The 21,467-nt window shown below is 40.1% G+C and overlaps 1 long non-coding RNA gene across 1 annotated transcript; it reads left to right on the top strand.

Annotated features, from left to right (window-relative positions):
- Positions 1–12,182: 12,182 nt before the first annotated feature.
- LOC137607607 (uncharacterized) lies at positions 12,183–14,128 on the top strand. The gene is made up of 2 exons (XR_011038002.1): positions 12,183–13,079; positions 13,247–14,128. It is a non-coding gene; the product is annotated as an uncharacterized lncRNA (long non-coding RNA).
- The last annotated feature ends 7,339 nt before the right edge of the window (positions 14,129–21,467 follow it).

A 21,467-nucleotide genomic window follows, 5' to 3' on the forward strand; every position in this document is an offset into this window, starting at 1 on the left:
TATCCCAGCTGACTTGCCGGCAAGAGACGGAGGCCGCCCCAAGAATGATACCTGTGCACTGTGGACGTGCATTCTCCTTTTTACTTATTTTTAAGTCCATTTATTCAAGTTGTTATTATTTTTATGACATGAGGATCTGAACTGCATTATGTACAGTTCCTGACAAAAGTCGCTTATCCATTTTGTAGGAACAACAACTTATAACCTGACTTTTAATTAATCCTTTTGGTTTTACAAAATTACTCATATGAAAACTAAAACCCTCCCAAATTATGTGTCATGTTATAAAGATCATTTAATGAACACAGAAAAGTCAGATTTTGGCAGGACGAAAGTCTTGTCGCCTTGTCATGTGATGCACCCAATCCTAGATTACAGCCTCACCTGTGATCAATAACTGACAAGCCCAGGTCCGGAAGACCCCGCAAGACAACTGCCTGGGAGGCCTGTTTGTTGGCTCAAAAATCCAAGGACAGCCCACTTTCCACTGCAGCAGAGCTCCACCAGGCCTGGTCACCCCAAGACCCTGCGTCAACCAGACCAGTTTGTTGAATTCTCTCGAAATGGCCCCAATGGTCAAATCACTGTCCAGAAATCGTCACTAAACAAAAGACCATTAAAAACAAATGTCATTAGCCAAGGCCCACAGTCTGCTAAAAGTATGGGCGCTGGAAAAGTGGCAGATGGTGAGTTTTCTCACATGAATCTTCAGTTGGATTACATCACAGCCGTCGCAAATATAGCAGAAGACCGACAGGAGCCCGCATGGACCCGAGATTCAGCCAGAAAACAGTTCAATTTTAGTGAAGGAAAAATCATGGCCTCAGGTTTATATCCAGACATGGAAATCATTGAGGACGTCTGAGATAGAATGAAAGAAGAAGCATGTAAGATGAAATGAAAGATACTCGCTGAACTCTGGGAGGCATGTAGGACTGCTTTCTTTGCTCTTCCTGATGACTTCATCAATAAATAAATTGTATGAATCATTGTCGAATGGCATGGATGCAGTTCTTCAGGTGCAAGGAATTCATTGAAGATATTAAATATGAATCTCACAGCACCACGACTCAATTTGCTGACATTATGCAACATATTTTTGTATTTGAAGTAAATTATTTGTTCAGTTTTCTCATTACTCTCTACAGGCAACAAAACTTGTGTCTTGTCAAAATCTGATCTTTCTATGCTCGATAAATGATCAATTTATTTCAGTGAAGCAAATTTATTTTAGTACATTAAAGCCATTTCTAAAAACCAATAGATTAATTAAAACTCAGGCTATAATCTTTTGTTTCTACGAAATGAATAAGATTTTTGTCAGGGACTGTAGTTTTCTCTATACTGTCAGTTTTAAACCTACATCTAAAAGCACCAGAACCAACCGTAACCCTTCAGGTCATTAGAGCCATGATTTAACTAACTAACAAACTAACTAACTAACTAACTAACTAACTAACTAACTAACTAACTAACTAACTAACTAACTAACTAACTAACTAACTAACTAACTAACTTATTTATTTGGGTAGTTAACTAACTAACCAAATAAATGAATGAATATATAAATACATACATAAAATAAGAGGAATAAAATATACAGAAAAAAGTACTTCAGTGTGACTAAAATCTATGTCATGTCATGTGTCATCTAGTTTTTCTATTCTTTGGCATTCATCTTTTTTTTTGCCTTCTTTGCGTTTAACTAAATTTCCCATTGGATCAAATTTCAAAGTTGAACTTAAACCATCAGATGTTAACATACGTGTGTCACCCCGTTAGTACAGTTCGAGTGAATCACAAGAACACTCTTTCCTTTATTTAATTGAGGGTTAAACAGGAGCCTGCTTGCTATTCATTCACATTAGGAGGGGACATTAATCCCTTTTTTGCTTGAAGATGGCGTGAAAAAGCATCGTTGCGCTTCTGTGTAGCACTTTTTTTGCCAAACCCCAGTGGAACAAGAGGGACTGGAGAGTTTTGAGGGGGGATTAGGACGGGGACTCACTCATAGCCTCAGGCCACAGTTTGGAGGCGACGCGGTTTGGACGGCTGAGATTACTGCCATTTCCAGTCTACATGGGTCAATATGCTGCACGACTATCTTCTCTGGTAAATTAATTCTGTCAATAATTCACAGTCTTGATCATGAATGTATGAAAATTAATATAAGAGGTGATTCCTCCACTGGAGTCTACATGCATTTAGGTGGCCTAATATTTGCACTCTTTTGTGACTAAGTTGCGGAATTAAATTCATGAGCTGCATCTTTAATCAGCCTCATCTTGATCTACACAGCACCATATGTTGATGTCTGTGCTTCAGAAAGCTGCAATCCAGTAAGTTGTCTGAAAGAAGCCTCTGGGGACTAAAGTGAGACGGAGTTAGAGTGTGTTAAACCTTCCTCATGAGTTACTTGGCCTTCAATAAACCCCATAAAACACCATAAAAAACGCAGGATCTGCAACGTTCTCGCAGTTTATCCGTTTAATCCACAATTTCACGCCACCGAGGCGAGGACGACCTGCGCGGCGTGTCGCTTTTGTGGTGCAGGGTGTCACCGTTTAGCCCGATCTCTGCAGCTCGGCGGTGGGAGGAGGAACCTGGGAGACCCTCAACCCCATCTCTGGGTCAGGGCAGGGGTGGGGGGTGGGGGGGAGAAAAAGAGCAAGTTAAATGGAAGTGACAATCTGCAAACATTCCTGCCGGCAGCTGCGTGGCATTCATCCCCTGCGTGGTCACCGGGGCCCCCCTTGCGACCCCCTGCGCCCGGCACACGCACCTGCCGTTCTCAGCCCCGCTTTAACCGACAGCCAGATAATCTATGGGCGGGTCCCGGTCGGGGCTCCCCTCAATGTGCTCTTGAGAAAACCCCTTAAGCGTGAAAAAGCCCTCTTTTGTCCAACACAGTTTTATGGGACAACATTGGGCATTATGAGGTTTGGGGGATTTTTCACGGGACTCTATAGAAGGGTATAATCCTTTCAGGCACGGGAGGAATAAAAAAGTTTTAACCTGCTGTTTTCATATTTATTAGCTGGTTATAGCAGACGAGGCAGCTGAACCATCAGCACACACCACTCCTCCTCATCAGCACACACACACACACACACACACACACACACACACACACACACACACACACACACACACACATACTCACTTATACTACCTTACCGGGTCTCACTCATCTTTGCTACTTTGTGGGGTCCACCCTTTCCACTGGTGCTACAACTTTGTAAAAAATCAGGCAAGCTGGAAAAAAAATCTATTTCACAAATATCACTTGAGTTTAACATATTTCCAAACTTTTGTCTCCAAGTAAGTTTTTTGCTGCATTGTGAGGCCCAATTTCTAGCATTTACTACCTTAGACGTCCTTTTTTACACACCTGCACACACATTTCTAGCTTTTATATCGTAGCGTGGTACAAGACATGTGACAAAGACATGAATGCTTTACATTAACCCAACTTTATCAACAAACAAGAAAAAACTTCAATAAATATGGCCTCATCACAACAAAATGCAAAATAAAAAACAGGCAGTGACAAAAACATACAAAACCTTACTGCCTTGCTCTCCACTGGGTTTTTTTTCCAAAAAGGCCTTCTTTTGAGCTTAGATCACCATAACTTTATAAAAGAAAAAACAAGTGGGCTTCATTTCAAAAATATAAAATCAAAAACAGGCAGTGAAAAACATAAAACAAAAACTTTCTACCCTGAGGCCTTCTTTTAGCCTTAGTTCAATTAAAAAAAAAAAAAAACTTAAAGAAAGATAACTTTATAAAAGAAAAAACTGAAAATAAAGTGGGCCACATCTCCATCCATCCATTTTCTGCCACTGTGTCCACCGTGGCGGGTCACAGGGTGCTGAAGCCTATCCCATGCTGGCGTAGGGGGGGGACACTGCGGCTGTTGGAGTGGGAGGCTGCTTGTTTATCACCTATGAATTCAGATCAAAACAATCATTTGCAAGCTGGTAAAGATAAAATCTGCTATTTTTAGATATTTCTGTCTTAAAAGCACTAGTTCAAGTGAAAGCAGCTTCTGAAATGACATGTGAACTCAAAAATAACAGCATTGTTCAGTCTATACTAGAGGAACAAGGAAATAAAACAACAAATGAAAGAGTAACATGGGTTACATTCAACATAGCCATGTCAAACCTCTAATACTTAATAAAGTGCTATTTTATGACAGTAATGACTTGACTTGGTTGTTGACAGGTGTTGCCAATTGTTTATAAAGTAATATATTATAAGTTACAGACAGAAGGGCCCCTCAAGGATAAGACTAGAAACGGAGTGTGTAAAGTTAACTGGCTGCAACAAAAGAGAAAACTGTGTGTCCAGGATTTCAAGACCCCACAAGGACAAGACCAGGGACACATGAGTGTGTAAATGCATAGAGGTGAATGTAGACAGAACTAGAAATATGACTAAGGTCAAGTCTGTTACTTCAAATAGGACACAAATCCAGGCAGTAACCATTAGTGAAACACAAGCAGCACTAGCCCTTCTTATTCTGGTTAATGTACAAGTTAAAATAACTGGGAATGATGGCTTCAGCATTGCTACTTTACCTGTATGCTGTCACAGGCGCTGATGTAATCAGTCTGAGATTGTAGATCCAAGGGTACCATCTCTGGTGCGGATGTTGGAATGGGAGGCTGCTTGTTTATCACCTGTGAATTCAGATCAAAACAATCGTTTGCAAGCTGGTAAACATAAAACCTGCTATTTGTAGATATTTCTGTCTTAAAAGCACTAGTTCAAGTGAAAGCAGCTTCTGAAATTACATGTAAACTCAAAAATAACAGCATTGTTCAGTCTATTCCAGAGGAACAAGGAAATAAAACAACAAATGAAGGAGTAACATGGGTTACATTCAACATAGCCATGTCAAACCTCTAATACTTAATAAAGTGCTATTTTATGACAGTAATGACTTGACTTGGTTGTTGACAGGTGTTGCAAATTGTTTATAAAGTAATATATTATAAGTTACAGACGGAAGGGCCCCACAAGGATAAGACTAGAAACGGAGTGTGTAAAGTTAACTGGCTGCAACAAAAGAGAAAACTGTGTGTCCAGGATTTCAAGACCCCACAAGGACAAGACCAGGGACACATGAGTGTGTAAATGCATAGAGGTGAATGTAGACAGAACTAGAAATATGACTAAGGTCAAGTCTGTTACTTCAAATAGGACACAAATCCAGGCAGTAACCATTAGTGAAACACAAGCAGCACTAGCCCTTCTTATTCTGGTTAATGTACAAGTTAAAATAACTGGGAATGATGGCTTCAGCATTGCTACTTTACCTGTATGCTGTCACAGGCGCTGATGTAATCAGTCTGAGATTGTAGATCCAAGGGTACCATCTCTGGTGCGGATGTTGGAATGGGAGGCTGCTTTTTTATCACCTGTGAATTCAGATCAAAACAATCGTTTGCAAGCTGGTAAACATAAAACCTGCTATTTGTAGATATTTCTGTCTTAAAAGCACTAGTTCAAGTGAAAGCAGCTTCTGAAATGACATGTAAACTCAAAAATAACAGCATTGTTCAGTCTATTCCAGAGGAACAAGGAAATAAAACAACAAATGAAGGAGTAACATGGGTTACATTCAACATAGCCATGTCAAACCTCTAATACTTAATAAAGTGCTATTTTATGACAGTAATGACTTGACTTGGTTGTTGACAGGTGTTGCAAATTGTTTATAAAGTAATATATTATAAGTTACAGACGGAAGGGCCCCACAAGGATAAGACTAGAAACGGAGTGTGTAAAGTTAACTGGCTGCAACAAAAGAGACAACTGTGTGTCCAGGATTTCAAGACCCCACAAGGACAAGACCAGGGACACATGAGTGTGTAAATGCATAGAGGTGAATGTAGACAGAACTAGAAATATGACTAAGGTCAAGTCTGTTACTTCAAATAGGACACAAATCCAGGCAGTAACCATTAGTGAAACACAAGCAGCACTAGCCCTTCTTATTCTGGTTAATGTACAAGTTAAAATAACTGAGAATGATGGCTTCTGCATTGCTACTTTACCTGTTTGTTGTCACAGGCGCTGATGTAATCAGTCTGAGATTGTAGATCCAAGGGTACCATCTCTGGTGCGGATGTTGGAATGGGAGGCTGCTTGTTTATCACCTGTGAATTCAGATCAAAACAATCGTTTGCAAGCTGGTAAACATAAAACCTGCTATTTGTAGATATTTCTGTCTTAAAAGCACTAGTTCAAGTGAAAGCAGCTTCTGAAATGACATGTAAACTCAAAAATAACAGCATTGTTCAGTCTATACCTGAGGAACAAGGAAATAAAACAACAAATGAAGGAGTAACATGGGTTACATTCAACATAGCCATGTCAAACCTCTAATACTTAATAAAGTGCTATTTTATGACAGTAATGACTTGACTTGGTTGTTGACAGGTGTTGCCAATTGTTTATAAAGTAATATATTATAAGTTACAGACGGAAGGGCCCCACAAGGATAAGACTAGAAACGGAGTGTGTAAAGTTAACTGGCTGCAACAAAAGAGAAAACTGTGTGTCCAGGATTTCAAGACCCCACAAGGACAAGACCAGGGACACATGAGTGTGTAAATGCATAGAAGTGAATGTAGACAGAACTAGAAATATGACTAAGGTCAAGTCTGTTACTTCAAATAGGACACAAATCCAGGCAGTAACCATTAGTGAAACACAAGCAGCACTAGCCCTTCTTATTCTGGTTAATGTACAAGTTAAAATAACTGGGAATGATGGCTTCAGCATTGCTACTTTACCTGTATGCTGTCACAGGCGCTGATGTAATCAGTCTGAGATTGTAGATCCAAGGGTACCATCTCTGGTGCGGATGTTGGAATGGGAGGCTGCTTGTTTATCACCTGTGAATTCAGATCAAAACAATCGTTTGCAAGCTGGTAAACATAAAACCTGCTATTTGTAGATATTTCTGTGTTAAAAGCACTAGTTCAAGTGAAAGCAGCTTCTGAAATGACATGTAAACTCAAAAATAACAGCATTGTTCAGTCTATACTAGTGGAACAAGGAAATAAAACAACAAATGAAGGAGTAACATGGGTTACATTCAACATAGCCATGTCAAATCTCTAATACTTAATAAAGTGCTATTTTATGACAGTAATGACTTGACTTGGTTGTTGACAGGTGTTGCCAATTGTTTATAAAGTAATATATTATAAATTACAGACGGAAGGGCCCCACAAGGATAAGACTAGAAACGGAGTGTGTAAAGTTAACTGGCTGCAACAAAAGAGAAAACTGTGTGACCAGGATTTCAAGACCCCACAAGGACAAGACCAGGGACACATGAGTGTGTAAATGCATAGAGGTGAATGTAGACAGAACTAGAAATATGACTAAGGTCAAGTCTGTTACTTCAAATAGGACACAAATCCAGGCAGTAACCATTAGTGAAACACAAGCAGCACTAGCCCTTCTTATTCTGGTTAATGTACAAGTTAAAATAACTGAGAATGATGGCTTCTGCATTGCTACTTTACCTGTTTGTTGTCACAGGCGCTGATGTAATCAGTCTGAGATTGTAGATCCAAGGGTACCATCTCTGGTGCGGATGTTGGAATGGGAGGCTGCTTGTTTATCACCTGTGAATTCAGATCAAAACAATCGTTTGCAAGCTGGTAAACATAAAACCTGCTATTTGTAGATATTTCTGTCTTAAAAGCACTAGTTCAAGTGAAAGCAGCTTCTGAAATGACATGTAAACTCAAAAATAACAGCATTGTTCAGTCTATACCTGAGGAACAAGGAAATAAAACAACAAATGAAGGAGTAACATGGGTTACATTCAACATAGCCATGTCAAACCTCTAATACTTAATAAAGTGCTATTTTATGACAGTAATGACTTGACTTGGTTGTTGACAGGTGTTGCCAATTGTTTATAAAGTAATATATTATAAGTTACAGACGGAAGGGCCCCACAAGGATAAGACTAGAAACGGAGTGTGTAAAGTTAACTGGCTGCAACAAAAGAGAAAACTGTGTGTCCAGGATTTCAAGACCCCACAAGGACAAGACCAGGGACACATGAGTGTGTAAATGCATAGAAGTGAATGTAGACAGAACTAGAAATATGACTAAGGTCAAGTCTGTTACTTCAAATAGGACACAAATCCAGGCAGTAACCATTAGTGAAACACAAGCAGCACTAGCCCTTCTTATTCTGGTTAATGTACAAGTTAAAATAACTGGGAATGATGGCTTCAGCATTGCTACTTTACCTGTATGCTGTCACAGGCGCTGATGTAATCAGTCTGAGATTGTAGATCCAAGGGTACCATCTCTGGTGCGGATGTTGGAATGGGAGGCTGCTTGTTTATCACCTGTGAATTCAGATCAAAACAATCGTTTGCAAGCTGGTAAACATAAAACCTGCTATTTGTAGATATTTCTGTGTTAAAAGCACTAGTTCAAGTGAAAGCAGCTTCTGAAATGACATGTAAACTCAAAAATAACAGCATTGTTCAGTCTATACTAGTGGAACAAGGAAATAAAACAACAAATGAAGGAGTAACATGGGTTACATTCAACATAGCCATGTCAAATCTCTAATACTTAATAAAGTGCTATTTTATGACAGTAATGACTTGACTTGGTTGTTGACAGGTGTTGCCAATTGTTTATAAAGTAATATATTATAAGTTACAGACGGAAGGGCCCCACAAGGATAAGACTAGAAACGGAGTGTGTAAAGTTAACTGGCTGCAACAAAAGAGAAAACTGTGTGACCAGGATTTCAAGACCCCACAAGGACAAGACCAGGGACACATGAGTGTGTAAATGCATAGAGGTGAATGTAGACAGAACTAGAAATATGACTAAGGTCAAGTCTGTTACTTCAAATAGGACACAAATCCAGACAGTAACCATTAGTGAAACACAAGCAGCACTAGCCCTTCTTATTCTGGTTAATGTACAAGTTAAAATAACTGGGAATGATGGCTTCTGCTTCAGCATTGCTACTTTACCTGTATGCTGTCACAGGCGCTGATGTAATCAGTCTGAGATTGTAGATCCAAGGGTACCAATTTCAGGTGCGGCTGGTGGAATGGGAGGCTGCTTGTTTATCACCTGTGAATTCAGATCAAAACAATCGTTTGCAAGCTGGTAAAGATAAAACCTGCTATTTGTAGATATTTCTGTGTTAAAAGCACTAGTTCGAGTGAAAGCAGCTTCTGAAATGACATGTGAACTCAAAAATAACAGCATTGTTCAGTCTATACTAGTGGAACAAGGAAATAAAACAACAAATGAAGGAGTAACATGGGTTACATTCAACATAGCCATGTCAAATCTCTAATACTTAATAAAGTGCTATTTTATGACAGTAATGACTTGACTTGGTTGTTGACAGGTGTTGCCAATTGTTTATAAAGTAATATATTATAAGTTACAGACGGAAGGGCCCCACAAGGATAAGACTAGAAACGGAGTGTGTAAAGTTAACTGGCTGCAACAAAAGAGAAAACTGTGTGACCAGGATTTCAAGACCCCACAAGGACAAGACCAGGGACACATGAGTGTGTAAATGCATAGAGGTGAATGTAGACAGAACTAGAAATATGACTGTAAGGTAAAGAACTTAATTATTTTACATTGAATAATTAGCAGTTGAAATGAAGTTTGTTCCCAAAGATATGTTTTTGCTATGCATCCTAAATATCAACTTTATAACAGTGTATTGTGCACCCAAATAATGCCCTGTACCTTTATTGGCGTCAATATGTCATTCAATAAATGCTGGTTTGTCCCTCGCAGACAGAATGTATGATTTTGCATCATCTGCAGGCCCTAATCCTGGTTCTCCTTGTTGACATTAGGCCTCTGTGAAAATATTGTTAAATTGTTTCAAATGTATCCAACAACACAAACAACATCCTTCCAAACTAATAACTGATTTAAAGACATATTCATAATCATAGTTCATAATCATCTGGAATAGTCATGTTGATGTATACTTGGAAGTTGCACAAATTTTAAGGTACTGTGATAGAGCCAGCCTGTCCTTACCACAATTTTTTCCAATCTCCTCCATTCATTACTATTAGTTTAGTGTATTCTAATTCATTTGAACATTTTTTATATCAACATGACCTTGTATTACAACGCGTACACTACAACATCCAATTTAAGTCCTAATTATTTCAGTAGGTTGCTCCACATGGTCAGCACCTCACCAAACATTTGTTTGCTCCACATGGCACACCCTGAACATTTGATGCTGCTAGGCCAGTTATGTATTACATTTTTTTCAGTTTGTCCCAATTTTTATTATGTTACAGGTATACCAAAGTATACCTGGCCCTCATCAAAAGAACTTTACAGGCACTGTCCTTTATAATGGTTAAATATCTGTTTTGTCAAGGTGCACACACAGGGAGACACAAATGTAAACACATTCCAGCTTCAATAGATCAATATTCAGAACTGGATTCACTCAACCCATAACCAGATATAGTACATTCCCTGATAAACATTTCTACTTATCCCCCAAAAGAGAAGGCAATACATAAAGTACAGTTAGAGAAAAGTCAGCTATATATATAATCAAATGATGTCATTCAAAAAGCATTCGTAAGTTGAGAAGTGCTCCTTTGGGGTAAAAACATGCATGTAGAAGGGTTGCTGAATCAACCATTCTGAAATCACCACAAACTCAAATTTACATTTCTGCAGTTTGTATGATGGGCTGTATCACACACAAATGGACAGTATCCAAACACCCTGAATGCATCACTAACATTGCATACGGCCTCAAGTCAGTAAATTAAATTACTACAATCACTTTCTGCATATCTCCAAGAAACTACAGATGTATCCAGTAGGATCAGCTGAACATCAGCCTCAGACTCTGGATGAGTGAACTACGTTGACACGCCTTCCAAAACGAGCGTTACATGCATGCTAGCATATACGTGCACGACACGTGCACGCAGGTTAAATATATAAAAATAGCATTAATATTTGTATTATTCTGGCTATCAGTCAAAAATAATGTGTAATTACACACATATACGACCAAATACCACACACAAAAACTTTTAAAACGTGATTTACGCACACGGGTACATACACTCATCGCGCACAAAAACTAGCATCAGTACTGGTTATTATTCTTGCTGTCAAAAACCGTGCAGTGACGCATCGCCTGTCTGACAACTTTCTGTTAAAGCCGTTAGATTCGTGACGTATTAACACACTTACCTCGGATTTCACCACAGGAATGTGCTTTCAGCCACAACAGAAACAGAACTTCCGTGTCCGCTGCTCTTCATCCAACTTCTCTCCGTGACCCTAATGAGATGCGGACGTCTGAGGAGTTGACTGGCAGCGCCGGCAGTCGCGCGCGTCTGAGCGTCACGTGCCTGTCACGTGTCAGCGGACAGGCTCCCTGCAGCCACACTGATCACGTGACAGCGGACCGGCTCCCTGCAGCCACACTGATCACGTGACAGCGGACTGGCTCCCTGCAGCCACACTGATCACGTGACAGCGGACTGGCTCCCTGCAGCCACACTGATCACGTGACAGCGGACCGGCTCCCTGCAGCCACACTGATCACGTGACAGCGGACTGGCTCCCTGCAGCCACACTGAACACGTGACAGCGGACCGGCTCCCTGCAGCCACACTGACGCCTTGAATATATGAAGGAGTTCAGGAGGGAAACCAGGTCTGGTAGCCCAACAGCTACATGACCTCTGAATGTATGCTCACAAATTAAACGCGGTCTTGTGGTCTGTGTAATATTGTAAATTCTGTGATTGTATGACAGCAGATAGTAGATAATTTCTGCCCAGGATTAATAAAGTAAATTTATATACTTTATTAATCCCTGTAGGAAAATTATTAGTAGCACAGTATAGACCCCACTATTAGTTCTGGTGTTATGCATACAGGCCCGTAACACTCAGAGACACACAAGGGGCCTTCCTGCATTCAGTGACATCTCCGCTGTCAGCTCACACTCAGAAGTGACCGCCAGTCTCTCACAGCGGAGGGGGGGAGCGGGGGTGGGGGAGGGGCGGCGGCAGCTCCACACCGCAGGTCAGGACAGCAGAGTCAGGGGAGGCCAGACAGAGGAGCAACAGGGAGGGACAAGGGTATTCCTAAACACGGTAAAAAGTAGTGCTGTCAGGCGATTACAAAAATAATCTCATTAATACCAGGATTTGTAATTAATCTAATTAATCACATTTTAATCTCATACCTGCTAAAGGCCCCCAAATAAAGAATTTGAATTCTAGGACATTACAAAATTGTAGCGCATGACTAATCAATAGAATACACCAAGAAGAGATCACGTGTACAACATTCCAAGCATGAAAACCCTCTCTCAAAAAAATCATCCCTGCAAGAGAGGGTTAATAAAGCCCTCTCTAACAACCAACAGCTGGACATCCTGAACCCCCACATCCTTCTCGTCAGTTACCTGTCATTTTATTGAAGACGATAAAATGGTGTCCTGCCTTCTGAATTGTTTTGAGTTCAGTGACAGACACACATCTGAGAACTTAGCAGGGGAACTGCTCAGAGTGGCAAAAGAGTGGAATGTTATAAACAAAGTAGGTGGTTGTGTTATTGACAATGCAGCGAACATAACCAAAGCAGTTAAAACCCTGAAATGAACCCAGCACAATTATGAAATGTCTTGCACACACAATTAACCTGATTGTGAGAGATGCTCTGAAGGTGATGAAGCCTGCTGTGGAGAAAGTCAATAGTGGAATATTTCCACAGGAGCACAACAGCCACACACAGGCTCAAAATAACACAACGACAGATGGACGTGCCTGAGCTGAAGCTCAGAGAAGATTGTATGATAAGGTGGAACTCCACCTTTCATATGATAAAACGGATTCTGGAGTCCAAGGATGCAGTCATCTCTAACCTAGCTGTTATCAATGTACCGGTCGATCCTCCGAGCCAAGAGGAATGGGAGGTACTGCAGGAGGCATGCACTGTTCTGGAGCAATTTGAGGAGGTCGCTGTGGAGATCAGTGCAGACAGGTGCAGTATACAAATGTTGTTACATTATTATTAGTATTATTATTATTAGTAGTAGTAATTGTTGTTGCATTACTGGAATAAAAGGCTGAGTATACATGAAATAATTTTAATACACCTGCACATAAAACAAAGCGTAATATTAACACCCATTGTTTATTCTTTTTCAGCTATGTTACAGCCTCCAAAATGTTAATCCTGCGCAGGGTTCTGCAGAGAGTGACAGCTCAGAACCAGACCAGCGTAACCACAGCATGTGAAAGAGCTAGTAGAGGCTCCCTGTGCATCCATGGACAGAAAGTTCCATAGAATGGAATATAACACTGTTCTGTCAGAAACCAACATTCTTTATCCAAGATTCAAGAAACTGACCTTCAATGACACTAAAGCAGTTGATGAAGCTATTCAGAGAATAACTGCAGCAGCAGCAAGGTTCAACCAGCCAACTCCACTTCCAGGGGGCCAAGATGGAGCAGAGGATGAGCAAGAGGGGCCACAAGCATCTGCTGTTTGGAGATTCTTTGAAGAAAGAGCAAGTGAAGACACTACAAGAAGGAAGCCTTCAGCAGATGCAATACTGGAAGTGAGACCCTACCTTGAGGAGCCCCTTTGCCAGTTACGTGCAGATCCACTAAACTGGTGGGAAAACAAGGCTTCACTTTGCCCACACCTCACACACGTGATGACATGGAGACTGTGCATTGGTGCAACGTCATTTCCCTCCCAGAGAATTTTCTCCAAAACCAGGCAGATCATGACTGACAGAAGAAGCCGAATCAGTCCCTCAAAGCGGACACACATGGTGTTTCTGAATGCCAATCTTCACTAAACACATTATTTGGATGCTGATCTTTTTCTTTTGTTTTACATATTTTCATTTATATTTTGTTGTGTTACGAGTTTTTAAGGGATTCTGTGTTGTTTGACTGTCGATTTGTTTTATATAAAATAAGTTTTAAGTTTAAATTCATTTAAAGTGCACTGTAGAGTGAAAAAAATAAAGGCATACTTATATAATAAACATATATAAATAAAAAGTATAACGAGATTTTTACATTATTAATTCATTTGTACATAATTTTACATTATAATTTTATATTATTGGTATAATATATTGATGAAAGCAACAAAAAAAGAGCTGGAATTCCCATCACTTAAAGGGACAGTAAAGTTAATTTTAAGTGACATATATGTTATTCATCATTATGAAAAATAGAAGAACATTTTTTATATCTGTATCATCATCCGTTTGGTCAAAAAAAGCTTAAAATCTGCACTGCAGCAGCTTCCGCATTCAGTGGTCACGTGGGAGTCATACGTCACTGGGGCCAAACATAGCTTAGCAGCCATAAGAAACAATGCAATCCACGTCGCGATTAACTCCAAAAATATCATGGTTACCTGCATGGTGAACGGTTGTGTCAACAGACTTGACACAACAGACGCGACTTTCGAATAAATTCACTGTGGAATGAATAACAACTAGAGTTGTTATTCATTCCACACAGTCCAATAGTAATAAATGCAGTTAGCTCAATGCTATCATAATATGTACAATCTCATTGATGGGCTAGCGCATTAGCATTTTTAGCGCGATACCTTCCCAGAAGGTATTCTAAAGAACGACAGGTCCTTGTCTTCGCGTCTTTTTGCTGTTCTGTTGACACAACTGTTCACTGCGCAGGTAATCATGATATTTTTGGAGTTAACCGCGACGTGGATTGTATTGTTTCTTATGGCCGCTAAGCTATGTTCGGCCCCAGTGACGCCCACGTGACCACTGAATGCGGAAGCTGCTGCGGTGCAGATTTTAAGCTTTTTTGACCAAACTGATGATGCTACACATTTAAAATTTATTTTTTCTTCTATTTTTCATTATGATAAATAACATATATGTCATTTAAAATTAACTTTACTGTCCTTTAATAACTTTCATTTTCTGGCGCTGGTTGTGAGCTCTTATAAGTTGACACTAGTTTAACAAGTTAAGAAAGTTTTAAATATTGAAACAGCAAAATTATAACTTCTAACCATTAATGTACCTGCAGCGTTTGTCTTTCTCCCCATGTCCCCTCTCGCGTTGCCCGACTGACTTTCTGTAACACCACTTTAGGGAGACAGATAGGCTGCGCGCGGTTCACAGATAGGCTGTGCGCCTATTTACAATCAGGTCCTTTCGAAACTCCAAAAAAGATTGTCTCAGCAGATTAACCCAGGTGATGTGTCTCATGCTAATGACCCTCAATAGCATACAAAGGCTCGGTGAAACTAGCATTTCAACATTTTTGTTTATTTATCATCTATCTATCCATCTATCCATCCATTGGTCTGTGTCTGTTTCAACAATGTCTGCATTTTATATAAAACCACTGCGGAGGATTTATTATTAGACAACAGTTGTCCTGGCAACATTAACAATTATCGAGCAAATGAAGACCGGTCTGTGAAAATATTGTCTTAGATGAAACCGGTCAGTGGCGCAAAAAAGGTTGGGGACCGCTGCTCTAAAGCATAAGCAAGAGATCCATGTATTGTGGTTTTGGGGCAGCAGTTGCTCAGTGGTAAAGCAAGCGGTAGAGCGGGTCGTCCAATGTTCTGAGATGGGGGTTCAGATTCCCGCTCGTGCCCAAAAACACCCAAAGTGTGAGCTGATGGTGGGAGGTGTTAGCTCACGTCTGGAGCACTGCTGAGGTGCCTTTGAGCAAGGCGCCATCATCTTAGAAGTTGCGCATTGGATGCGCACCACGACGGAGCTGCCCGCCACTCTACCTCCCTCTCACCTGCATCCCCAAAGGCCCCTTGTGTGTGTTACAGGCCTGTACACACTATTTAGATGCATGTAACTACTAACCTGTGTGTAGAGTGGAGTCTTAATTTCCCTTTGGGGATTAATACACTTAATAAAAACTTTTTTTTTTTAATTAAAATGAAAACCTTTTCATGAGAGTTCTAATGAAACATTCAACCAGCTATCCACCCATCTATCTATCATCTGCCCATTTATCTATAATCCATTCATCCATCCATGTATGTGTTTTAAAAATCATGATCATCATGCCCGGCAGTTAACAAAAGAAAGCGAGCCAACCTTAGCTTGTAGCTAGCTAAAAAGCTCTGAAGCACAGGCAATAGATCCATTTGAAGTTGTGGTTAAACATGTGCTGCAGAGGTTTATTGAAATATCCATCCATCAATCCATCCATCTGTCTATCATTGTCATTTAACAATCATCATCATGACCAGCAGTTAGCAATACAAGCTAATGCTAACGCTAGCTAACGTTAGTTAACATTAGCTAACATTAACATTTGCTTCAGAGTTGGATTAAACACAATGGCATAGAAAAACTATCAATGTACAAATGTCATCCATCCATTCATCCATCTTCTGTTTATCTATCATCCATCCATCTATCAATCCATCCATCCATTCATCCATCCATCCAATGATCATCAAGACCAGCAGTTAACAATAGAGTGCTAACACTAGCTTGTAGCTAGCTAACATAAAGCATAAACAAGAGATCCATGTATTGTGGTTAAAACATTTGCATGAGCGTTCCATTGAAATGTCCATCCATCTTTCCACCCATCCATCTCTACATTTCTACTGAAATATCCATCCATCTGTTTATTTTTATGTCATTTAACTATCATCATTATGACCAGCAGTTAGCAATAAAAGCTAATACTAATGTTAGCTATTTCTAGCTAACGCTAACGCTAGCTAACGCTAACGCTAGCTAACGCTAACGCTAGCTAACGTTATTTAACGCTAACGCTAGCGCTAGCTAACGCTCGTTAGCTAGCGTTAGCATTAATGTTGGCGTTAGCTACCGTTAGCATTAGCTAACATTATCTAACATTAACATTTGCTGTAGAGTTGGATTAAACACAATGGCATTGAAAAAATATGTCCATATATGCAGCTCAGCAGCACTTCCTGCTTTTCCTGCTCTTGCAGGAAGTTGGGATACACACTTCCTGGAGTGTGTGTGCGATGCAGTACCATTTCCTACCACCAGGGTGAAAATGCACACACACCTGTACCCAACTTTTGCTACCTTATGGGACATGTCAAAAAAAAGGCAGGGGGCATATCAGGAGTGTCCCCTGAGCCTTTTGCAATGAAAAACCTTGTGGGGCCCACCATTTTGGGGTGCCTAAGGTCTTTGGGCCCCACAACGTTGGTCTAATCCAGGTCTGAAATCACCCTAAGGTAATATAAGTTAGTTCACACATACACACACACACACACGCACACACACACACACACACACACCAGCGTCAAGTCCTGGAATCAGACAGTGGTAAGATGATGTCTTGAGTGGGGCCCACAATTGACCTGATGGCCTTGAATGAATAAGTCAAGTAGCTGAGTAGCGCTGGGGTCACAGAGGAGGCCTGAGCTGCTGTGGGCTCTAGTTCAGGCAACAAGTTGGTTCACATTTTAAAAGAGGATTGGATCTGTTTTTGTTTTCTCTGTCTTGACGACGTTTCGCGGTTTTCAATTTAGGTTTCAAATCAAATGAAACTGATCTGATGTAGAGCACAATGAGCGACGGTGATTCTCTAAATCGGCTGCTGATGAGAATCTAAATAATTCAATTTCATCTGGGCTCTGCAGTAAATAGCAAAATAATACAGTTATGAGAATGACGTGTTGAATACAACAAGACATTTATTTATTATAGAGACCATAAGATATAAACAAGTAAATAAGACAAATACTGTCTATAAATTATATATAACATTTTTTGTTTTTTTTATTGAACAACTTTAACTGAGTGATTTTTTTAGGATCAAAATCTCCATATAAATAAAATAAAAGGTTATCTGTCTATCTATCTATCTATCTATCTATCTATCTATCTATCTATCTATCTATCTATCTATCTATCTATCTATCTATCTATCTATCTATCTATCTATCTATCTATCTATCTATCTATCTATCTATCTATCTATCTATCTATCTATCTATCTATCTATGTGTGTGTTGGTCTTCTGATGGCAGGTCTTTCTATCCAGTTCATCATACACAGGCCTCAGGCCGCAGACCCCCACCCCCCCCGCCCCCACCACTCCACTCCCTTCATCCCTCTGTGCTCCTCTGCCTCCTCTATCCTCCCCACCACTGCCACCCCCTTTCTGTCAAAGCTGATTGTTTCCACGCCAGCAGAGTGCTGCAGGCGAACACACTGTCACACTACATCAGGCAGAGGGAAGAAGGGGAAAGAGAGAGTATGATAGGCTATATATGTGTTTCTGTGTTTGAAAAGCTCCACACAACAGCTAAAGCCCAGGCTGCAGCAGGGATTCCCAAACTTTTTCATGTCAAGGATGTCCAAATAGAACACCACAGACCGCCGCTTTGTCCTGAGCAATCTGGATCTGAAAGGACTTTTAATGGGTCAGAATAATAAAACTGTCTGAAACTGCTGCAGATGGGAGGAAGAATTAAAGCTGCACATGGCCATGAATCTACAAAATATATGAAAGAATCACTTTCATTGCGGTGCACAGTTTATTAAATTAAATAGTTGTTTTGACCCAGAGTCAATTTTTATAATGGTTTGTTGACTGCTGTGTTATTTAACAGGATGAGGCCAAGTAAACAGTGCATTTGTAGTTAGGTACAGTGTTTCCCTGTTAACTGTCACCCCAATGTATTTTTCTTTGAGCAAAACAGCGATGGACATTTAAAATGACAAGTGATACACTTGTTTTACGTAATCACAAAAAGTGTAAAGGTGACATGAAAGTTAAATATCAAGAATAATTACTCTCTGTAAATAAACACCAAGCTGCTGACTTAGGCTGTGCTCTCCCCATGTGTGAAGTTAACCCAGAGCTGATTGTTGGATCAATGTTGACCCACTAGTTTTTAGTGTATGCAGCCAAATGGTCACAAACACACATTAGGTCCAGTGGAGATCCAATGCTTCCAAATTTACTAAATATGTCAGACATTTGAGGACAAGTGGATTTAATGGTGAATGTCCCCCTCAGTGGAAACTCCATGGCTGTAATAATGATGCGCTCGTAGAAGTTGATGCAGAACTGTCAGGAAGTGGAGAAGAAGACAATTTACACTTAAGGGGGCTTAAGCTTAAGAAAATGAAGTATAAATCTACATTTAACACTATTGTGTTACACATAACTAAACATAGGGTTAAAATAATATACTGCAGGTCAACCTATCATCAACACGTGGATTTATTTTAAAATGTCAGTATGTTGTGGTTTTATTCTTTCTCTTCTTTTTTCAAATACATAATTAGATTTAAAAATTTGATGAGGAGTCAGAGTCAGTGATTCAATAAACTAAGTGTATACACGGACAATTTAATTATTCGAAAAGTTCAGGGTAAGATATGAATGAATTCAGAATGGTAAAAAATAAACAATTTCTTACTGTTATAAAAGGCTCGTCGCTCAAAAAATAAAGTTTCATCTGCACTGTACATCTAAAGTTGTTTTTCCTTAATTATCTGAATGTTTTTTTTAATGATAAAGAATATTTTGGAGGTTGGCAGCACTGTGGCGCAGTAAGTAGGTTAATTGGCCAGTCCCAAATTGACCGTGTGTGTGCGTGCGTGCGTGCGTGCGTGTGTGTGTGTGTGTGTGTGTGTGTGTGTGTGTGTGCGGCTCTGCAGTGCACTGGTGTCACACCCGGAGTGTCCCCTGCCGACCACACCCAAACGGCTGGGATAGGCTCCAGCACAACACAACCCGTGACAGCGAATGAAAAGGGTTTAGAAGATGAATGAATGAATCTTAGAGAATGTTCTGAAATGTTTTAAGAGTTTCTGCAGTTTTTCTGTCCTGTTCATCACTACATGGCCCCTCGATTCATATCGGTATCATTCAACATGTGAAAACAATCATCCCTGTAGGAACCCCGTCGTGGGTCCCAGGCGGTCCCCTTTAAGCGCACCACTTCTGAACGACCCCGTCATGCGCACGCTGCTGCCCCCTGCTGTTGAGGTCTGCAAACAACAGCAGCTGAAAGCCTGGCTGAGGAGTCCGCGATGGAGTGTCGCCCCCTAGTGGACGCTCTTGTTCCCATCACGGATACCTGAGTGTGTGTGTGACCATAACGCGTGTACGAACTTAATTCATCAGTGCAATTTTTAATTCTTTTCGTCTTAGTCATTAATTATGATCAGGAAGTTGATGTGTGAATATACCAAAATCTGATCATGGGTAAACTGAGGGAGGATGGAGTAAAGCTCAGAACTCTGTGAGGACTAGTGATGAGGGAAACACATTGCCATAATAACCTAAAAAGCATCGAAACTAGAATTGACATGGAACACATTTGTGGCCCACAAACTAAAGATTTACGGTCATTTTAAAGAAATTACATATTTTAATGTTTCATGGTTCGATATTTGTTTGTTTTTAAATTTCAAAGATTGTAATGAAAATTCAAACTGTTACTTTGATTTTGCCCTCGATATCTTAACTATTGCTACGCACAGTTTAAGAGTTTTAAGTATTTCTCATCAGCCTAAATTTAATGTACCACGATTTCTTCCTGTAATTGTAGGTATAGGCCTGTGTCAGCAGTAAGGATATTAGCCGAGGGAGATGTTTCAAATGGATTATTTTTTGTGCTGCTGAATCATATGATTTTTGTTGTTGTTATTGCTGCTGCTGTTATTTTTAAAACAGATTTTTTTTCAGTCAAACTCCTCTGAAAAATTAGTTATTAGTTATTTCTCTCTCCCGCTCTTGCGCGCACGCACGCACGCACAAATACACACACACACACACACACACACACAGTATAAAATTATTTCAATTATTTCATTTTCAGATAAAAACATTTCTTTGCAGACGTGGTATTTTCTGACTGTTGTTTTTGTCCTCCACCACCAGGAACGTTTGTTCTCTTCTTGTGTCTCTTGCTTCTATATGTCTTTTACATTCCGATCATGATGGAGCAACAAACATCTATTATTTGGTGCAGATGACCAACGATCTGTTGCACACTGGAGGACAGATGTGATCCTTGCACTTAATTATCAATTGCTATTTCTTATCTACAGCCTTTTTAATCTTTTTTTTATTCTGCTCTTATCGGTGAATTATACCTAAAGGCCCATCTAATCAACAGTTTATCATAAACCTGGCTCAAAGTGATTATTAATTCGTAATTAAGCGTTATTTTCATCTTATAGAGAAACTACTCTAATTGTCTCACTGGAGAGGTCTAACAGTTCGTCTGCATACCGTCAGAGGATGGAACTCGGAAACACCGCGCCTGAAACGCTGTCATCGCTCTAAATATACCCTTTCCTGGGGCCACACCGCCACCCTTCTCTGTGTGAGTTAAAGCGCTGTTGCAGCTTATGGGTTCATTTATCTCGATGTTTCATGAGCT

Source organism: Antennarius striatus, chromosome 14, assembly GCF_040054535.1.
Source record: "Antennarius striatus isolate MH-2024 chromosome 14, ASM4005453v1, whole genome shotgun sequence".
Classification (NCBI taxonomy): Eukaryota; Metazoa; Chordata; class Actinopteri; order Lophiiformes; family Antennariidae; genus Antennarius; species Antennarius striatus.